Source organism: Lates calcarifer, unplaced genomic scaffold, assembly GCF_001640805.2.
Source record: "Lates calcarifer isolate ASB-BC8 unplaced genomic scaffold, TLL_Latcal_v3 _unitig_5679_quiver_3154, whole genome shotgun sequence".
Classification (NCBI taxonomy): domain Eukaryota; kingdom Metazoa; phylum Chordata; class Actinopteri; family Centropomidae; genus Lates; species Lates calcarifer.
In genome coordinates, this window is record NW_026117664.1 from 5,001 (window position 1) to 22,717 (window position 17,717).

The 17,717-nt window shown below is 48.4% G+C and overlaps 26 non-coding genes and 3 pseudogenes across 26 annotated transcripts; all 29 read right to left on the reverse strand.

Annotated features, from left to right (window-relative positions):
- Positions 1-392: 392 nt before the first annotated feature.
- On the reverse strand, positions 393-511 carry LOC127141663 (5S ribosomal RNA). The gene has a single exon (XR_007812174.1). It is a non-coding gene; the product is annotated as a 5S ribosomal RNA (ribosomal RNA).
- A 494-nt stretch (positions 512-1,005) lies between these two features.
- On the reverse strand, positions 1,006-1,123 carry LOC127141653 (5S ribosomal RNA). The gene has a single exon (XR_007812168.1). It is a non-coding gene; the product is annotated as a 5S ribosomal RNA (ribosomal RNA).
- Positions 1,124-1,603: 480 nt separating this feature from the next.
- Positions 1,604-1,722, reverse strand: LOC127141628 (5S ribosomal RNA). Its single transcript, XR_007812143.1, has one exon. It is a non-coding gene; the product is annotated as a 5S ribosomal RNA (ribosomal RNA).
- A 495-nt stretch (positions 1,723-2,217) lies between these two features.
- Positions 2,218-2,335, reverse strand: LOC127141648 (5S ribosomal RNA). Its single transcript, XR_007812163.1, has one exon. It is a non-coding gene; the product is annotated as a 5S ribosomal RNA (ribosomal RNA).
- A 480-nt stretch (positions 2,336-2,815) lies between these two features.
- On the reverse strand, positions 2,816-2,934 carry LOC127141627 (5S ribosomal RNA). The gene has a single exon (XR_007812142.1). It is a non-coding gene; the product is annotated as a 5S ribosomal RNA (ribosomal RNA).
- Positions 2,935-3,414: 480 nt separating this feature from the next.
- On the reverse strand, positions 3,415-3,533 carry LOC127141629 (5S ribosomal RNA). The gene has a single exon (XR_007812144.1). It is a non-coding gene; the product is annotated as a 5S ribosomal RNA (ribosomal RNA).
- A 489-nt stretch (positions 3,534-4,022) lies between these two features.
- Positions 4,023-4,141, reverse strand: LOC127141630 (5S ribosomal RNA). Its single transcript, XR_007812145.1, has one exon. It is a non-coding gene; the product is annotated as a 5S ribosomal RNA (ribosomal RNA).
- Positions 4,142-4,369: 228 nt separating this feature from the next.
- Positions 4,370-4,488, reverse strand: LOC127141631 (5S ribosomal RNA). Its single transcript, XR_007812146.1, has one exon. It is a non-coding gene; the product is annotated as a 5S ribosomal RNA (ribosomal RNA).
- A 493-nt stretch (positions 4,489-4,981) lies between these two features.
- On the reverse strand, positions 4,982-5,100 carry LOC127141650 (5S ribosomal RNA). The gene has a single exon (XR_007812165.1). It is a non-coding gene; the product is annotated as a 5S ribosomal RNA (ribosomal RNA).
- A 495-nt stretch (positions 5,101-5,595) lies between these two features.
- LOC127141632 (5S ribosomal RNA) lies at positions 5,596-5,714 on the reverse strand. The gene has a single exon (XR_007812147.1). It is a non-coding gene; the product is annotated as a 5S ribosomal RNA (ribosomal RNA).
- Positions 5,715-6,194: 480 nt separating this feature from the next.
- On the reverse strand, positions 6,195-6,313 carry LOC127141633 (5S ribosomal RNA). The gene has a single exon (XR_007812148.1). It is a non-coding gene; the product is annotated as a 5S ribosomal RNA (ribosomal RNA).
- Positions 6,314-6,807: 494 nt separating this feature from the next.
- On the reverse strand, positions 6,808-6,926 carry LOC127141634 (5S ribosomal RNA). Its single transcript, XR_007812149.1, has one exon. It is a non-coding gene; the product is annotated as a 5S ribosomal RNA (ribosomal RNA).
- Positions 6,927-8,002: 1,076 nt separating this feature from the next.
- Positions 8,003-8,123, reverse strand: LOC127141655 (5S ribosomal RNA). Its single transcript, XR_007812170.1, has one exon. It is a non-coding gene; the product is annotated as a 5S ribosomal RNA (ribosomal RNA).
- Positions 8,124-8,604: 481 nt separating this feature from the next.
- Positions 8,605-8,723, reverse strand: LOC127141635 (5S ribosomal RNA). Its single transcript, XR_007812150.1, has one exon. It is a non-coding gene; the product is annotated as a 5S ribosomal RNA (ribosomal RNA).
- A 494-nt stretch (positions 8,724-9,217) lies between these two features.
- Positions 9,218-9,335, reverse strand: LOC127141654 (5S ribosomal RNA). Its single transcript, XR_007812169.1, has one exon. It is a non-coding gene; the product is annotated as a 5S ribosomal RNA (ribosomal RNA).
- A 478-nt stretch (positions 9,336-9,813) lies between these two features.
- LOC127141647 (5S ribosomal RNA) lies at positions 9,814-9,931 on the reverse strand. Its single transcript, XR_007812162.1, has one exon. It is a non-coding gene; the product is annotated as a 5S ribosomal RNA (ribosomal RNA).
- A 481-nt stretch (positions 9,932-10,412) lies between these two features.
- LOC127141656 (5S ribosomal RNA) lies at positions 10,413-10,529 on the reverse strand. Its single transcript, XR_007812171.1, has one exon. It is a non-coding gene; the product is annotated as a 5S ribosomal RNA (ribosomal RNA).
- A 496-nt stretch (positions 10,530-11,025) lies between these two features.
- On the reverse strand, positions 11,026-11,145 carry LOC127141658 (uncharacterized; annotated as a pseudogene).
- A 482-nt stretch (positions 11,146-11,627) lies between these two features.
- On the reverse strand, positions 11,628-11,745 carry LOC127141651 (5S ribosomal RNA). Its single transcript, XR_007812166.1, has one exon. It is a non-coding gene; the product is annotated as a 5S ribosomal RNA (ribosomal RNA).
- A 495-nt stretch (positions 11,746-12,240) lies between these two features.
- Positions 12,241-12,362, reverse strand: LOC127141662 (uncharacterized; annotated as a pseudogene).
- A 495-nt stretch (positions 12,363-12,857) lies between these two features.
- Positions 12,858-12,977, reverse strand: LOC127141644 (5S ribosomal RNA). The gene has a single exon (XR_007812159.1). It is a non-coding gene; the product is annotated as a 5S ribosomal RNA (ribosomal RNA).
- Positions 12,978-13,471: 494 nt separating this feature from the next.
- LOC127141636 (5S ribosomal RNA) lies at positions 13,472-13,590 on the reverse strand. The gene has a single exon (XR_007812151.1). It is a non-coding gene; the product is annotated as a 5S ribosomal RNA (ribosomal RNA).
- Positions 13,591-14,071: 481 nt separating this feature from the next.
- LOC127141645 (5S ribosomal RNA) lies at positions 14,072-14,189 on the reverse strand. Its single transcript, XR_007812160.1, has one exon. It is a non-coding gene; the product is annotated as a 5S ribosomal RNA (ribosomal RNA).
- Positions 14,190-14,666: 477 nt separating this feature from the next.
- On the reverse strand, positions 14,667-14,785 carry LOC127141637 (5S ribosomal RNA). Its single transcript, XR_007812152.1, has one exon. It is a non-coding gene; the product is annotated as a 5S ribosomal RNA (ribosomal RNA).
- Positions 14,786-15,044: 259 nt separating this feature from the next.
- On the reverse strand, positions 15,045-15,163 carry LOC127141639 (5S ribosomal RNA). The gene has a single exon (XR_007812154.1). It is a non-coding gene; the product is annotated as a 5S ribosomal RNA (ribosomal RNA).
- Positions 15,164-15,657: 494 nt separating this feature from the next.
- Positions 15,658-15,776, reverse strand: LOC127141640 (5S ribosomal RNA). Its single transcript, XR_007812155.1, has one exon. It is a non-coding gene; the product is annotated as a 5S ribosomal RNA (ribosomal RNA).
- Positions 15,777-16,269: 493 nt separating this feature from the next.
- On the reverse strand, positions 16,270-16,383 carry LOC127141661 (uncharacterized; annotated as a pseudogene).
- Positions 16,384-16,853: 470 nt separating this feature from the next.
- Positions 16,854-16,972, reverse strand: LOC127141641 (5S ribosomal RNA). The gene has a single exon (XR_007812156.1). It is a non-coding gene; the product is annotated as a 5S ribosomal RNA (ribosomal RNA).
- A 490-nt stretch (positions 16,973-17,462) lies between these two features.
- On the reverse strand, positions 17,463-17,581 carry LOC127141642 (5S ribosomal RNA). Its single transcript, XR_007812157.1, has one exon. It is a non-coding gene; the product is annotated as a 5S ribosomal RNA (ribosomal RNA).
- Positions 17,582-17,717: the final 136 nt, after the last annotated feature.

Here is a 17,717-nt window from a genome sequence, read left to right on the forward strand (position 1 = left end):
AGTCAACAGCAAAACTAAGAAATAACTACTCCACCCAACAAGAATTTTCCGTATGGCCTGATCAAATTTGGCTCTGTTCCAAGTCCATTTTCGTCCGAAATTGCTCAAAACGTACATCGGTGAGCCACACGTCCTTGTGGACGACGTATTGGGTCATTGTGCCCAAAACCCAGACTGCGCTCATTCATTCGGCAGCAGTGCAGACTTTACAGAGGTGACTTTCCAGCGCCTAATACCCGATTGCCGAAAGCGACGTGACATAAAACAGAAGTGCAAAACAGAGCGTGAAATACAGGCTGCAAAATAAAAGTAGTTTTGGCGTGCCCTGTCTCAACTACAGAGGAAGCGGCATTCTGCTGCTGTAAGATAGGCAGGAAAAGATGGGGACAAAAAGCTTACGGCACCTGGTATTCCCAGGCGGTCTCCCATCCAAGTACTAACCAGGCCCGACCCTGCTTAGCTTCCGAGATCAGACGAGATCGGGCGCGCTCAGGGTGGTGTGGCCGTAAGCCACAGCGGCTGCTGAAGACAGACCCTTTATACGTGCCAAAATAACACTGGCAGATCTGTTATTTCACATAGCAATCAACAATAATGGGGATTTTCTCTAACAGTCAACAGCAAAACTAAGAAATAACTACTCCACCCAACAAGAATTTTCCGTATGGCCTGATCAAACATTTGGCTCTGTTCCAAGTCCATTTTCGTCCGAAATTGCTCAAAACGTACATCGGTGAGCCACACGTCCTTGTGGACGACGTATTGGGTCATTGTGCCCAAAACCCAGACTGCGCTCATTCATTCGGCAGCAGTGCAGACTTTACAGAGGTGACTTTCCAGCGCCTATACCCGATTGCCGAAAGCGACGTGACATAAAACAGAAGTGCAAAACAGAGCGTGAAATACAGGCTGCAAAATAAAAGTAGTTTTGGCGTGCCCTGTCTCAACTACAGAGGAAGCGGCATTCTGCTGCTGTAAGATAGGCAGGAAAAGATGGGGACAAAAAGCTTACGGCACCTGGTATTCCCAGGCGGTCTCCCATCCAAGTACTAACCAGGCCCGACCCTGCTTAGCTTCCGAGATCAGACGAGATCGGGCGCGCTCAGGGTGTGTGGCCGTAAGCCACAGCGGCTGCTGAAGACAGACCCTTTATACGTGCCAAAATAACACTGGCAGATCTGTTATTTCACATAGCAATCAACAATAATGGGGATTTTCTAACAGTCAACAGCAAAACTAAGAAATAACTACTCCACCCAACAAGAATTTTCCGTATGGCCTGATCAAACATTTGGCTCTGTTCCAAGTCCATTTTCGTCCGAAATTGCTCAAAACGTACATCGGTGAGCCACACGTCCTTGTGGACGACGTATTGGGTCATTGTGCCCAAAACCCAGACTGCGCTCATTCATTCGGCAGCAGTGCAGACTTTACAGAGGTGACTTTCCAGCGCCTAATACCCGATTGCCGAAAGCGACGTGACATAAAACAGAAGTGCAAAACAGAGCGTGAAATACAGGCTGCAAAATAAAAGTAGTTTTGGCGTGCCCTGTCTCAACTACAGAGGAAGCGGCATTCTGCTGCTGTAAGATAGGGGACAAAAAGCTTACGGCACCTGGTATTCCCAGGCGGTCTCCCATCCAAGTACTAACCAGGCCCGACCCTGCTTAGCTTCCGAGATCAGACGAGATCGGGCGCGCTCAGGGTGGTGTGGCCGTAAGCCACAGCGGCTGCTGAAGACAGACCCTTTATACGTGCCAAAATAACACTGGCAGATCTGTTATTTCACATAGCAATCAACAATAATGGGGATTTTCTCTAACAGTCAACAGCAAAACTAAGAAATAACTACTCCACCCAACAAGAATTTTCCGTATGGCCTGATCAAACATTTGGCTCTGTTCCAAGTCCATTTTCGTCCGAAATTGCTCAAAACGTACATCGGTGAGCCACACGTCCTTGTGGACGACGTATTGGGTCATTGTGCCCAAAACCCAGACTGCGCTCATTCATTCGGCAGCAGTGCAGACTTTACAGAGGTGACTTTCCAGCGCCTAATACCCGATTGCCGAAAGCGACGTGACATAAAACAGAAGTGCAAAACAGAGCGTGAAATACAGGCTGCAAAATAAAAGTAGTTTGGGCGTGCCCTGTCTCAACTACAGAGGAAGCGGCATTCTGCTGCTGTAAGATAGGCAGGAAAAGATGGGGACAAAAAGCTTACGGCACCTGGTATTCCCAGGCGGTCTCCCATCCAAGTACTAACCAGGCCCGACCCTGCTTAGCTTCCGAGATCAGACGAGATCGGCGCGCTCAGGGTGGTGTGGCCGTAAGCCACAGCGGCTGCTGAAGACAGACCCTTTATACGTGCCAAAATAACACTGGCAGATCTGTTATTTCACATAGCAATCAACAATAATGGGGATTTTCTCTAACAGTCAACAGCAAAACTAAGAAATAACTACTCCACCCAACAAGAATTTTCCGTATGGCCTGATCAAACATTTGGCTCTGTTCCAAGTCCATTTTCGTCCGAAATTGCTCAAACGTACATCGGTGAGCCACACGTCCTTGTGGACGACGTATTGGGTCATTGTGCCCAAAACCCAGACTGCGCTCATTCATTCGGCAGCAGTGCAGACTTTACAGAGGTGACTTTCCAGCGCCTAATACCCGATTGCCGAAAGCGACGTGACATAAACAGAAGTGCAAAACAGAGCGTGAAATACAGGCTGCAAAATAAAAGTAGTTTTGGCGTGCCCTGTCTCAACTACAGAGGAAGCGGCATTCTGCTGCTGTAAGATAGGGACAAAAAGGCTTACGGCACCTGGTATTCCCAGGCGGTCTCCCATCCAAGTACTAACCAGGCCCGACCCTGCTTAGCTTCCGAGATCAGACGAGATCGGGCGCGCTCAGGGTGGTGTGGCCGTAAGCCACAGCGGCTGCTGAAGACAGACCCTTTATACGTGCCAAAATAACACTGGCAGATCTGTTATTTCACATAGCAATCAACAATAATGGGGATTTTCTCTAACAGTCAACAGCAAAACTAAGAAATAACTACTCCACCCAACAAGAATTTTCCGTATGGCCTGATCAAACATTTGGCTCTGTTCCAAGTCCATTTTCGTCCGAAATTGCTCAAAACGTACATCGGTGAGCCACACGTCCTTGTGGACGACGTATTGGGTCATTGTGCCCAAAACCCAGACTGCGCTCATTCATTCGGCAGCAGTGCAGACTTTACAGAGGTGACTTTCCAGCGCCTAATACCCGATTGCCGAAAGCGACGTGACATAAAACAGAAGTGCAAAACAGAGCGTGAAATACAGGCTGCAAAATAAAAGTAGTTTTGGCGTGCCCTGTCTCAACTACAGAGGAAGCGGCATTCTGCTGCTGTAAGATGGGACAAAAAGCTTACGGCACCTGGTATTCCCAGGCGGTCTCCCATCCAAGTACTAACCAGGCCCGACCCTGCTTAGCTTCCGAGATCAGACGAGATCGGGCGCGCTCAGGGTGGTGTGGCCGTAAGCCACAGCGGCTGCTGAAGACAGACCCTTTATACGTGCCAAAATAACACTGGCAGATCTGTTATTTCACATAGCAATCAACAATAATGGGATTTTCTCTAACAGTCAACAGCAAAACTAAGAAATAACTACTCCACCCAACAAGAATTTTCCGTATGGCCTGATCAAACATTTGGCTCTGTTCCAAGTCCATTTTCGTCCGAAATTGCTCAAAACGTACATCGGTGAGCCACACGTCCTTGTGGACGACGTATTGGGTCATTGTGCCCAAAACCCAGACTGCGCTCATTCATTCGGCAGCAGTGCAGACTTTACAGAGGTGACTTTCCAGCGCCTAATACCCGATTGCCGAAAGCGACGTGACATAAAACAGAAGTGCAAAACAGAGCGTGAAATACAGGCTGCAAAATAAAAGTAGTTTTGGCGTGCCCTGTCTCAACTACAGAGGAAGCGGCATTCTGCTGCTGTAAGATAGGCAAAGATGGGACAAAAAGCTTACGGCACCTGGTATTCCCAGGCGGTCTCCCATCCAAGTACTAACCAGGCCCGACCCTGCTTAGCTTCCGAGATCAGACGAGATCGGGCGCGCTCAGGGTGGTGTGGCCGTAAGCCACAGCGGCTGCTGAAGACAGACCCTTTATACGTGCCAAAATAACACTGGCAGATCTGTTATTTCACATAGCAATCAACAATAATGGGGATTTTCTCTAACAGTCAACAGCAAAACTAAGAAATAACTACTCCACCCAACAAGAATTTTCCGTATGGCCTGATCAAACATTTGGCTCTGTTCCAAGTCCATTTTCGTCCGAAATTGGTACATAACAAACCGGACAAAAAGCTTACGGCACCTGGTATTCCCAGGCGGTCTCCCATCCAAGTACTAACCAGGCCCGACCCTGCTTAGCTTCCGAGATCAGACGAGATCGGGCGCGCTCAGGGTGGTGTGGCCGTAAGCCACAGCGGCTGCTGAAGACAGACCCTTTATACGTGCCAAAATAACACTGGCAGATCTGTTATTTCACATAGCAATCAACAATAATGGGGATTTTCTCTAACAGTCAACAGCAAAACTAAGAAATAACTACTCCACCCAACAAGAATTTTCCGTATGGCCTGATCAAACATTTGGCTCTGTTCCAAGTCCATTTTCGTCCGAAATTGCTCAAAACGTACATCGGTGAGCCACACGTCCTTGTGGACGACGTATTGGGTCATTGTGCCCAAAACCCAGACTGCGCTCATTCATTCGGCAGCAGTGCAGACTTTACAGAGGTGACTTTCCAGCGCCTAATACCCGATTGCCGAAAGCGACGTGACATAAAACAGAAGTGCAAAACAGAGCGTGAAATACAGGCTGCAAAATAAAAGTAGTTTGGCGTGCCCTGTCTCAACTACAGAGGAAGCGGCATTCTGCTGCTGTAAGATAGGCAGGAAAAGATGGGGACAAAAGCTTACGGCACCTGGTATTCCCAGGCGGTCTCCCATCCAAGTACTAACCAGGCCCGACCCTGCTTAGCTTCCGAGATCAGACGAGATCGGGCGCGCTCAGGGGTGTGTGGCCGTAAGCCACAGCGGCTGCTGAAGACAGACCCTTTATACGTGCCAAAATAACACTGGCAGATCTGTTATTTCACATAGCAATCAACAATAATGGGGATTTTCTCTAACAGTCAACAGCAAAACTAAGAAATAACTACTCCACCCAACAAGAATTTTCCGTATGGCCTGATCAAACATTTGGCTCTGTTCCAAGTCCATTTTCGTCCGAAATTGCTCAAAACGTACATCGGTGAGCCACACGTCCTTGTGGACGACGTATTGGGTCATTGTGCCCAAAACCCAGACTGCGCTCATTCATTCGGCAGCAGTGCAGACTTTACAGAGGTGACTTTCCAGCGCCTAATACCCGATTGCCGAAAGCGACGTGACATAAAACAGAAGTGCAAAACAGAGCGTGAAATACAGGCTGCAAAATAAAAGTAGTTTTGGCGTGCCCTGTCTCAACTACAGAGGAAGCGGCATTCTGCTGCTGTAAGATAGGCAGGAAAAGATGGGGACAAAAAGCTTACGGCACCTGGTATTCCCAGGCGGTCTCCCATCCAAGTACTAACCAGGCCCGACCCTGCTTAGCTTCCGAGATCAGACGAGATCGGGCGCGCTCAGGGTGGTGTGGCCGTAAGCCACAGCGGCTGCTGAAGACAGACCCTTTATACGTGCCAAAATAACACTGGCAGATCTGTTATTTCACATAGCAATCAACAATAATGGGGATTTTCTCTAACAGTCAACAGCAAAACTAAGAAATAACTACTCCACCCAACAAGAATTTTCCGTATGGCCTGATCAAACATTTGGCTCTGTTCCAAGTCCATTTTCGTCCGAAATTGCTCAAAACGTACATCGGTGAGCCACACGTCCTTGTGGACGACGTATTGGGTCATTGTGCCCAAAACCCAGACTGCGCTCATTCATTCGGCAGCAGTGCAGACTTTACAGAGGTGACTTTCCAGCGCCTAATACCCGATTGCCGAAAGCGACGTGACATAAAACAGAAGTGCAAAACAGAGCGTGAAATACAGGCTGCAAAATAAAAGTAGTTTTGGCGTGCCCTGTCTCAACTACAGAGGAAGCGGCATTCTGCTGCTGTAGATAGGGACAAAAAGCTTACGGCACCTGGTATTCCCAGGCGGTCTCCCATCCAAGTACTAACCAGGCCCGACCCTGCTTAGCTTCCGAGATCAGACGAGATCGGGCGCGCTCAGGGTGGTGTGGCCGTAAGCCACAGCGGCTGCTGAAGACAGACCCTTTATACGTGCCAAAATAACACTGGCAGATCTGTTATTTCACATAGCAATCAACAATAATGGGGATTTTCTCTAACAGTCAACAGCAAAACTAAGAAATAACTACTCCACCCAACAAGAATTTTCCGTATGGCCTGATCAAACATTTGGCTCTGTTCCAAGTCCATTTTCGTCCGAAATTGCTCAAAACGTACATCGGTGAGCCACACGTCCTTGTGGACGACGTATTGGGTCATTGTGCCCAAAACCCAGACTGCGCTCATTCATTCGGCAGCAGTGCAGACTTTACAGAGGTGACTTTCCAGCGCCTAATACCCGATTGCCGAAAGCGACGTGACATAAAACAGAAGTGCAAAACAGAGCGTGAAATACAGGCTGCAAAATAAAAGTAGTTTGGCGTGCCCTGTCTCAACTACAGAGGAAGCGGCATTCTGCTGCTGTAAGATAGGCAGGAAAAGATGGGGACAAAAAGCTTACGGCACCTGGTATTCCCAGGCGGTCTCCCATCCAAGTACTAACCAGGCCCGACCCTGCTTAGCTTCCGAGATCAGACGAGATCGGGCGCGCTCAGGGTGGTGTGGCCGTAAGCCACAGCGGCTGCTGAAGACAGACCCTTTATACGTGCCAAAATAACACTGGCAGATCTGTTATTTCACATAGCAATCAACAATAATGGGGATTTTCTCTAACAGTCAACAGCAAAACTAAGAAATAACTACTCCACCCAACAAGAATTTTCCGTATGGCCTGATCAAACATTTGGCTCTGTTCCAAGTCCATTTTCGTCCGAAATTGCTCAAAACGTACATCGGTGAGCCACACGTCCTTTGGACGACGTATTGGGTCATTGTGCCCAAAACCCAGACTGCGCTCATTCATTCGGCAGCAGTGCAGACTTTACAGAGGTGACTTTCCAGCGCCTAATACCCGATTGCCGAAAGCGACGTGACATAAAACAGAAGTGCAAAACAGAGCGTGAAATACAGGCTGCAAAATAAAAGTAGTTTTGGCGTGCCCTGTCTCAACTACAGAGGAAGCGGCATTCTGCTGCTGTAAGATAGGACAAAAGCTTACGGACCTGGTATTCCCAGGCGGTTCCCATCAAGTACTAACCAGGCCCGACCCTGCTTAGCTCCGAGATCAGACGAGATGGGCGGCTCAGGGTGGTGTGGCGTAAGCCACAGCGGCTGCTGAAGACAGACCTTTATACGTGCAAAATAACACTGGCAGATTCTGTTATTTCACATAGCAATCAACAATAATGGGGATTTTCTCTAACAGTCAACAGCAAAACTAAGAAATAACTACTCCACCCAACAAGATTTTCCGTATGGCCTGATCAAACATTTGGTCTGTTCAAGTCCATTTTCGTCCGAATTGCTCAAAACGTACATCGGTGAGCCACACGTCCTTGTGGACGACGTATTGGTGTCATTGTGCCCAAAACCAGACTGCGCTCATTCATTCGGCAGCAGTGGCAGACTTTACAGAGGTGACTTTCCAGCGCCTAATACCCGATTGCCGAAAGCGACGTGACATAAAACAGAAGTGCAAAACAGAGCGTGAAATACAGGCTGCAAAATAAAAAGTAGTTTTGGCGTGCCCTGTCTCAACTACAGAGGAAGCGGCATTCTGCTGCTGTAAGATGGCAGAGATGGGACAAAAAGCTTACGGCACCTGGTATTCCCAGGCCGGTCTCCCATCCAAGTACTAACCAGGCCCGGACCCTGCTTAGCTTCCGAGATCAGACGAGATCGGGCGCGCTCAGGGTGGTGTGGCCGTAAGCCACAGCGGCTGCTGAAGACAGACCCTTTATACGTGCCAAAATAACACTGGCAGATCTGTTATTTCACATAGCAATCAACAATAATGGGGATTTTCTCTAACAGTCAACAGCAAAACTAAGAAATAACTACTCCACCCAACAAGAATTTTCCGTATGGCCTGATCAAACATTTGGCTCTGTTCCAAGTCCATTTTCGTCCGAAATTGCTCAAAACGTACATCGGTGAGCCACACGTCCTTGTGGACGACGTATTGGGTCATTGTGCCCAAAACCCAGACTGCGCTCATTCATTCGGCAGCAGTGCAGACTTTACAGAGGTGACTTTCCAGCGCCTAATACCCGATTGCCGAAAGCGACGTGACATAAAACAGAAGTGCAAAACAGAGCGTGAAATACAGGCTGCAAAATAAAAGTAGTTTTGGCGTGCCCTGTCTCAACTACAGAGGAAGCGGCATTCTGCTGCTGTAAGATAGGGACAAAAAGCTTACGGCACCTGGTATTCCCAGGCGGTCTCCCATCCAAGTACTAACCAGGCCCGACCCTGCTTAGCTTCCGAGATCAGACGAGATCGGGCGCGCTCAGGGTGGTGTGGCCGTAAGCCACAGCGGCTGCTGAAGACAGACCCTTTATACGTGCCAAAATAACACTGGCAGATCTGTTATTTCACATAGCAATCAACAATAATGGGGATTTTCTCTAACAGTCAACAGCAAAACTAAGAAATAACTACTCCACCCAACAAGAATTTTCCGTATGGCCTGATCAAACATTTGGCTCTGTTCCAAGTCCATTTTCGTCCGAAATTGCTCAAAACGTACATCGGTGAGCCACACGTCCTTGTGGACGACGTATTGGGTCATTGTGCCCAAAACCCAGACTGCGCTCATTCATTCGGCAGCAGTGCAGACTTTACAGAGGTGACTTTCCAGCGCCTAATACCCGATTGCCGAAAGCGACGTGACATAAAACAGAAGTGCAAAACAGAGCGTGAAATACAGGCTGCAAAATAAAAGTAGTTTGGCGTGCCCTGTCTCAACTACAGAGGAAGCGGCATTCTGCTGCTGTAAGATAGGCAGGAAAAGATGGGGACAAAAAGCTTACGGCACCTGGTATTCCCAGGCGGTCTCCCATCCAAGTACTAACCAGGCCCGACCCTGCTTAGCTTCCGAGATCAGACGAGATCGGGCGCGCTCAGGGTGGTGTGGCGTAAGCCACAGCGGCTGCTGAAGACAGACCCTTTATACGTGCCAAAATAACACTGGCAGATCTGTTATTTCACATAGCAATCAACAATAATGGGGATTTTCTCTAACAGTCAACAGCAAAACTAAGAAATAACTACTCCACCCAACAAGAATTTTCCGTATGGCCTGATCAAACATTTGGCTCTGTTCCAAGTCCATTTTCGTCCGAAATTGCTCAAAACGTACATCGGTGAGCCACACGTCCTTGTGGACGACGTATTGGGTCATTGTGCCCAAAACCCAGACTGCGCTCATTCATTCGGCAGCAGTGCAGACTTTACAGAGGTGACTTTCCAGCGCCTAATACCCGATTGCCGAAAGCGACGTGACATAAAACAGAAGTGCAAAACAGAGCGTGAAATACAGGCTGCAAAATAAAAGTAGTTTTGGCGTGCCCTGTCTCAACTACAGAGGAAGCGGCATTCTGCTGCTGTAAGATAGGGAAAAGCTTACGGCACCTGGTATTCCCAGCGGTCTCCCATCCAAGTACTAACCAGGCCCGACCCTGCTTAGCTTCCGAGATCAGACGAGATCGGGCGCGCTCAGGGTGGTGTGGCCGTAAGCCACAGCGGCTGCTGAAGACAGACCCTTTATACGTGCCAAAATAACACTGGCAGATCTGTTATTTCACATAGCAATCAACAATAATGGGGATTTTCTCTAACAGTCAACAGCAAAACTAAGAAATAACTACTCCACCCAACAAGAATTTTCCGTATGGCCTGATCAAACATTTGGCTCTGTTCCAAGTCCATTTTCGTCCGAAATTGCTCAAAACGTACATCGGTGAGCCACACGTCCTTGTGGACGACGTTATTGGGTCATTGTGCCCAAAACCCAGGACTGCGCTCATTCATTCGGCAGCCAGTGCAGACTTTACAGAGGTGACTTCCAGCGCCTAATACCGATTGCCGAAAGCGACGTGACATAAAACAGAAGTGCAAAACAGAGCGTGAATACAGGCTGCAAAATAAAAGTAGTTTTGGCGTGCCCTGTCTCAACTACAGAGGAAGCGGCATTCTGCTGCTGTAAGATAGGGACAAAAAGCTTACGGCACCTGTATTCCAGGCGGTCTCCCATCCAAGTACTAACCAGGCCCGACCCTGCTTAGCTTCCGAGATCAGACGAGATCGGGCGCGCTCAGGGTGGTGTGGCCGTAAGCCACAGCTGGCTGCTGAAGACAGACCCTTTATACGTGCCAAAATAACACTGGCAGATCTGTTATTTCACATAGCAATCAACAATAATGGGGATTTTCTCTAACAGTCAACAGCAAAACTAAGAAATAACTACTCCACCCAACAAGAATTTTCCGTATGGCCTGATCAAACATTTGGCTCTGTTCCAAGTCCATTTTCGTCCGAAATTGCTCAAAACGTACATCGTGAGCCACACGTCCTTGTGGACGACGTATTGGGTCATTGTGCCCAAAACCCAGACTGCGCTCATTCATTCGGCAGCAGTGCAGACTTTACAGAGGTGACTTTCCAGCGCCTGATACCCGATTGCCGAAAGCGACGTGACATAAAACAGAAGTGCAAAACAGAGCGTGAATACAGGCTGCAAAATAAAAAGTAGTTTTGGGCGTGCCCTGTCTCAACTACAGAGGAAGCGGCATTCTGCTGCTGTAAGATAGGCAGGAAAAGATGGGGACAAAAAGCTTACGGCACCTTGGTATTCCCAGGCGGTCTCCCATCCAGTACTAACCAGGCCCGGACCCTGCTTAGCTTCCGAGATCAGACGAGATCGGGCGCGCTCAGGGTGGTGTGGCCGTAAGCCACAGCGGCTGCTGAAGACAGAACCTTTATACGTGCCAAAATAACACTGGCAGATCTGTTATTTCACATAGCAATCAACAATAATGGGGATTTTCTCTAACAGTCAACAGCAAAACTAAGAAATAACTACTCCACCCAACAAGAATTTTCCGTATGGCCTGATCAAACATTTGGCTCTGTTCCAAGTCCATTTTCGTCCGAAATTGCTCAAAACGTACATCGGTGAGCCACACGTCCTTGTGGACGACGTATTGGGTCATTGTGCCCAAAACCCAGACTGCGCTCATTCATTCGGCAGCAGTGCAGACTTTACAGAGGTGACTTTCCCAGCGCCTAATACCCGATTGCCGAAAGCGACGTGACATAAAACAGAATGCAAAACAGAGCGTGAAATACAGGCTGCAAAATAAAAGTAGTTTTGGCGTGCCCTGTCTCAACTACAGAGGAAGCGGCATTCTGCTGCTGTAAGATAGGGGACAAAAAGCTTACGGCACCTGGTATTCCCAGGCGGTCTCCCATCCAAGTACTAACCAGGCCCGACCCTGCTTAGCTTCCGAGATCAGACGAGATCGGGCGCGCTCAGGTGGTGTGGCCGTAAGCCACAGCGGCTGCTGAAGACAGACCCTTTATACGTGCCAAAATAACACTGGCAGATCTGTTATTTCACATAGCAATCAACAATAATGGGGATTTTCTCTAACAGTCAACAGCAAAACTAAGAAATAACTACTCCACCCAACAAGAATTTTCCGTATGGCCTGATCAAACATTTGGCTCTGTTCCAAGTCCATTTTCGTCCGAAATTGCTCAAAACGTACATCGGTGAGCCACACGTCCTTGTGGACGACGTATTGGGTCATTGTGCCCAAAACCCAGACTGCGCTCATTCATTCGGCAGCAGTGCAGACTTTACAGAGGTGACTTTCCAGCGCCTGATACCCGATTGCCGAAAGCGACGTGACATAAAACAGAAGTGCAAAACAGAGCGTGAAATACAGGCTGCAAAATAAAAGTAGTTTTGGCGTGCCCTGTCTCAACTACAGAGGAAGCGGCATTCTGCTGCTGTAAGATAGGCAGGAAAAGATGGGGACAAAAAGCTTACGGCACCTGGTATTCCCAGGCGGTCTCCCATCCAAGTACTAACCAGGCCCGACCCTGCTTAGCTTTCCGAGATCAGACCGAGATCTGGGCGCGCTCAGGGTGGTGTGGCCGTAAGCCACAGCGGCTGCTGAAGACAGGACCTTTATACGTGCCAAAATAACACTGGCAGATCTGTTATTTCACATAGCAATCAACAATAATGGGGGATTTTCTCTAACAGTCAACAGCAAAACTAGAAATAACTACTCCACCCAACAAGAATTTTCCGTATGGCCTGATCAAACATTTGGCTCTGTTCCAAGTCCATTTTCGTCCGAAATTGCTCAAAACGTACATCGGTGAGCACACGTCCTTGTGGACGACGTATTGGGTCATTGTGCCCAAAACCCAGACTGCGCTCATTCATTCGGCAGCAGTGCAGACTTTACAGAGGTGACTTTCCAGCGCCTGATACCCGATTGCCGAAAGCGACGTGACATAAAACAGAAGTGCAAAACAGAGCGTGAAATACAGGCTGCAAAATAAAAGTAGTTTTGGCGTGCCCTGTCTCAACTACAGAGGAAGCGGCATTCTGCTGCTGTAAGATAGGCAGGAAAAAGATGGGGACAAAAAGCTTACGGCACCTGGTATTCCCAGGCGGTCTCCCATCCAAGTACTAACCAGGCCCGACCCTGCTTAGCTTCCGAGATCAGACCGAGATCGGGCGCGCTCAGGGTGGTGTGGCCGTAAGCCACAGCGGCTGCTGAAGACAGACCCTTTATACGTGCCAAAATAACACTGGCAGATCTGTTATTTCACATAGCAATCAACAATAATGGGGATTTTTCTCTAACAGTCACAGCAAAACTAAGAAATAACTACTCCACCCAACAAGAATTTTCCGTATGGCCTGATCAAACATTTGGCTCTGTTCCAAGTCCATTTTTCGTCCGAAATTGCTCAAAACGTACATCGGTGAGCCACACGTCCTTGTGGACGACGTATTGGGTCATTGTGCCCAAAACCCAGACTGCGCTCATTCATTCGGCAGCAGTGCAGACTTTACAGAGGTGACTTTCCAGCCCTAATACCCGATTGCCGAAAGCGACGTGACATAAAACAGAAGTGCAAAACAGAGCGTGAAATACAGGCTGCAAAATAAAAGTAGTTTGGGCGTGCCCTGTCTCAACTACAGAGGAAGCGGCATTCTGCTGCTGTAAGATAGCAGGAAAAGATGGGGACAAAAAGCTTACGGCACCTGGTATTCCCAGGCGGTCTCCCATCCAAGTACTAACCAGGCCCGACCCTGCTTAGCTTCCGAGATCAGACGAGATCGGGCGCGCTCAGGGTGGTGTGGCCGTAAGCCACAGCGGCTGCTGAAGACAGACCCTTTATACGTGCCAAAATAACACTGGCAGATCTGTTATTTCACATAGCAATCAACAATAATGGGGATTTTCTCTAACAGTCAACAGCAAAACTAAGAAATAACTACTCCACCCAACAAGAATTTTCCGTATGGCCTGATCAAACATTTGGCTCTGTTCCAAGTCCATTTTCGTCCGAAATTGCTCAAAACGTACATCGGTGAGCCACACGTCCTTGTGGACGACGTATTGGGTCATTGTGCCCAAAACCCAGACTGCGCTCATTCATTCGGCAGCAGTGCAGACTTTACAGAGGTGACTTTCCAGCGCCTAATACCCGATTGCCGAAAGCGACGTGACATAAAACAGAAGTGCAAAACAGAGCGTGAAATACAGGCTGCAAAATAAAAGTAGTTTTGGCGTGCCCTGTCTCAACTACAGAGGAAGCGGCATTCTGCTGCTGTAAGATAGGGACAAAAAGCTTACGGCACCTGGTATTCCCAGGCGGTCTCCCATCAAGTACTAACCAGGCCCGACCCTGCTTAGCTTCCGAGATCAGACGAGATCGGGCGCGCTCAGGGTGGTGTGGCCGTAAGCCACAGCGGCTGCTGAAGACAGACCCTTTATACGTGCCAAAATAACACTGGCAGATCTGTTATTTCACATAGCAATCAACAATAATGGGGATTTTCTCTAACAGTCAACAGCAAAACTAAGAAATAACTACTCCACCCAACAAGAATTTTCCGTATGGCCTGATCAAACATTTGGCTCTGTTCCAAGTCCATTTTCGTCCGAAATTGCTCAAAACGTACATCGGTGAGCCACACGTCCTTTGGACGACGTATTGGGTCATTGTGCCCAAAACCCAGACTGCGCTCATTCATTCGGCAGCAGTGCAGACTTTACAGAGGTGACTTTCCAGCGCCTAATACCCGATTGCCGAAAGCGACGTGACATAAAACAGAAGTGCAAAACAGAGCGTGAAATACAGGCTGCAAAATAAAAGTAGTTTTGGCGTGCCCTGTCTCAACTACAGAGGAAGCGGCATTCTGCTGCTGTAAGATAGGCAAAAGCTTACGGCACCTGGTATTCCCAGGCGGTCTCCCATCCAAGTACTAACCAGGCCCGACCCTGCTTAGCTTCCGAGATCAGACGAGATCGGGCGCGCTCAGGGTGGTGTGGCCGTAAGCCACAGCGGCTGCTGAAGACAGACCCTTTATACGTGCCAAAATAACACTGGCAGATCTGTTATTTCACATAGCAATCAACAATAATGGGGATTTTCTCTAACAGTCAACAGCAAAACTAAGAAATAACTACTCCACCCAACAAGAATTTTCCGTATGGCCTGATCAAACATTTGGCTCTGTTCCAAGTCCATTTTCGTCCGAAATTGCTCAAAACGTACAAGCCACAGACATTGAAATACAGGCTCTGTTAGGGACAAAAAGCTTACGGCACCTGGTATTCCCAGGCGGTCTCCCATCCAAGTACTAACCAGGCCCGACCCTGCTTAGCTTCCGAGATCAGACGAGATCGGGCGCGCTCAGGGTGGTGTGGCCGTAAGCCACAGCGGCTGCTGAAGACAGACCCTTTATACGTGCCAAAATAACACTGGCAGATCTGTTATTTCACATAGCAATCAACAATAATGGGGATTTTCTCTAACAGTCAACAGCAAAACTAAGAAATAACTACTCCACCCAACAAGAATTTTCCGTATGGCCTGATCAAACATTTGGCTCTGTTCCAAGTCCATTTTCGTCCGAAATTGCTCAAAACGTACATCGGTGAGCCACACGTCCTTGTGGACGACGTATTGGGTCATTGTGCCCAAAACCCAGACTGCGCTCATTCATTCGGCAGCAGTGCAGACTTTACAGAGGTGACTTTCCAGCGCCTAATACCGATTGCCGAAAGCGACGTGACATAAAACAGAAGTGCAAAACAGAGCGTGAAATACAGGCTGCAAAATAAAAGTAGTTTTGGCGTGCCCTGTCTCAACTACAGAGGAAGCGGCATTCTGCTGCTGTAAGATAGGCAGGAAAAGATGGGGACAAAAAGCTTACGGCACCTGGTATTCCCAGGCGGTCTCCCATCCAAGTACTAACCAGGCCCGACCCTGCTTAGCTTCCGAGATCAGACGAGATCGGGCGCGCTCAGGGTGGTGTGGCCGTAAGCCACAGCGGCTGCTGAAGACAGACCCTTTATACGTGCCAAAATAACACTGGCAGATCTGTTATTTCACATAGCAATCAACAATAATGGGGATTTTCTCTAACAGTCAACAGCAAAACTAAGAAATAACTACTCACCCAACAAGAATTTTCCGTATGGCCTGATCAAACATTTGGCTCTGTTCCAAGTCCATTTTCGTCCGAAATTGCTCAAAACGTACATCGGTGAGCCACACGTCCTTGTGGACGACGTATTGGGTCATTGTGCCCAAAACCCAGACTGCGCTCATTCATTCGGCAGCAGTGCAGACTTTACAGAGGTGACTTTCCAGCGCCTAATACCCGATTGCCGAAAGCGACGTGACATAAAACAGAAGTGCAAAACAGAGCGTGAAATACAGGCTGCAAAATAAAAGTAGTTTGGCGTGCCCTGTCTCAACTACAGAGGAAGCGGCATTCTGCTGCTGTAAGATAGGCAGGAAAAGATGGGGACAAAAAGCTTACGGCACCTGGTATTCCCAGGCGGTCTCCCATCAAGTACTAACCAGGCCCGACCCTGCTTAGCTTCCGAGATCAGACGAGATCGGCTTCAGGGTGGTGTGGCCGTAAGCCACAGCGGCTGCTGAAGACAGACCCTTTATACGTGCCAAAATAACACTGGCAGATCTGTTATTTCACATAGCAATCAACAATAATGGGGATTTTTCTCTAACAGTCAACAGCAAAACTAAGAAATAACTACTCCACCCAACAAGAATTTTCCGTATGGCCTGATCAAACATTTGGCTCTGTTCCAAGTCCATTTTCGTCCGAAATTGCTCAAAACGTACATCGGTGAGCCACACGTCCTTGTGGACGACGTATTGGGTCATTGTGCCAAAACCCAGACTGCGCTCATTCATTCGGCAGCAGTGCAGACTTTACAGAGGTGACTTTCCAGCGCCTAATACCGATTGCCGAAAGCGACGTGACATAAAACAGAAGTGCAAAACAGAGCGTGAAATACACAAAATAAAGTAGTTTTGGCGTGCCCTGTCTCAACTACAGAGGAAGCGGCATTCTGCTGCTGTAATAGGCAAAAAGCTTACGGCACCTGGTATTCCCAGGCGGTCTCCCATCCAAGTACTAACCAGGCCCGACCCTGCTTAGCTTCCGAGATCAGACGAGATCGGGCGCGCTCAGGGTGGTGTGGCCGTAAGCCACAGCGGCTGCTGAAGACAGACCCTTTATACGTGCCAAAATAACACTGGCAGATCTGTTATTTCACATAGCAATCAACAATAATGGGGATTTTCTCTAACAGTCAACAGCAAACTAAGAAATAACTACTCCACCCAACAAGAATTTTCCGTATGGCCTGATCAAACATTTGGCTCTGTTCCAAGTCCATTTTCGTCCGAAATTGCTCAAAACGTACATCGGTGAGCCACACGTCCTTGTGGACGACGTATTGGGTCATTGTGCCCAAAAACCCAGACTGCGCTCATTCATTCGGCAGCAGTGCAGACTTTACAGAGGTGACTTTCCAGCGCCTAATACCCGATTGCGAAAGCGACGTGACATAAAACAGAAGTGCAAAACAGAGCGTGAAATACAGGCTGCAAAATAAAAGTAGTTTTGGCGTGCCCTGTCTCAACTACAGAGGAAGCGGCATTCTGCTGCTGTAAGATAGGCAGGAAAAGACACAAAAAGCTTACGGCACCTGGTATTCCCAGGCGGTCTCCCATCCAAGTACTAACCAGGCCCGACCCTGCTTAGCTTCCGAGATCAGACGAGATCGGGCGCGCTCAGGGTGGTGTGGCCGTAAGCCACAGCGGCTGCTGAAGACAGACCCTTTATACGTGCCAAAATAACACTGGCAGATCTGTTATTTCACATAGCAATCAACAATAATGGGGATTTTCTCTAACAGTCAACAGCAAACTAAGAAATAACTACTCCACCC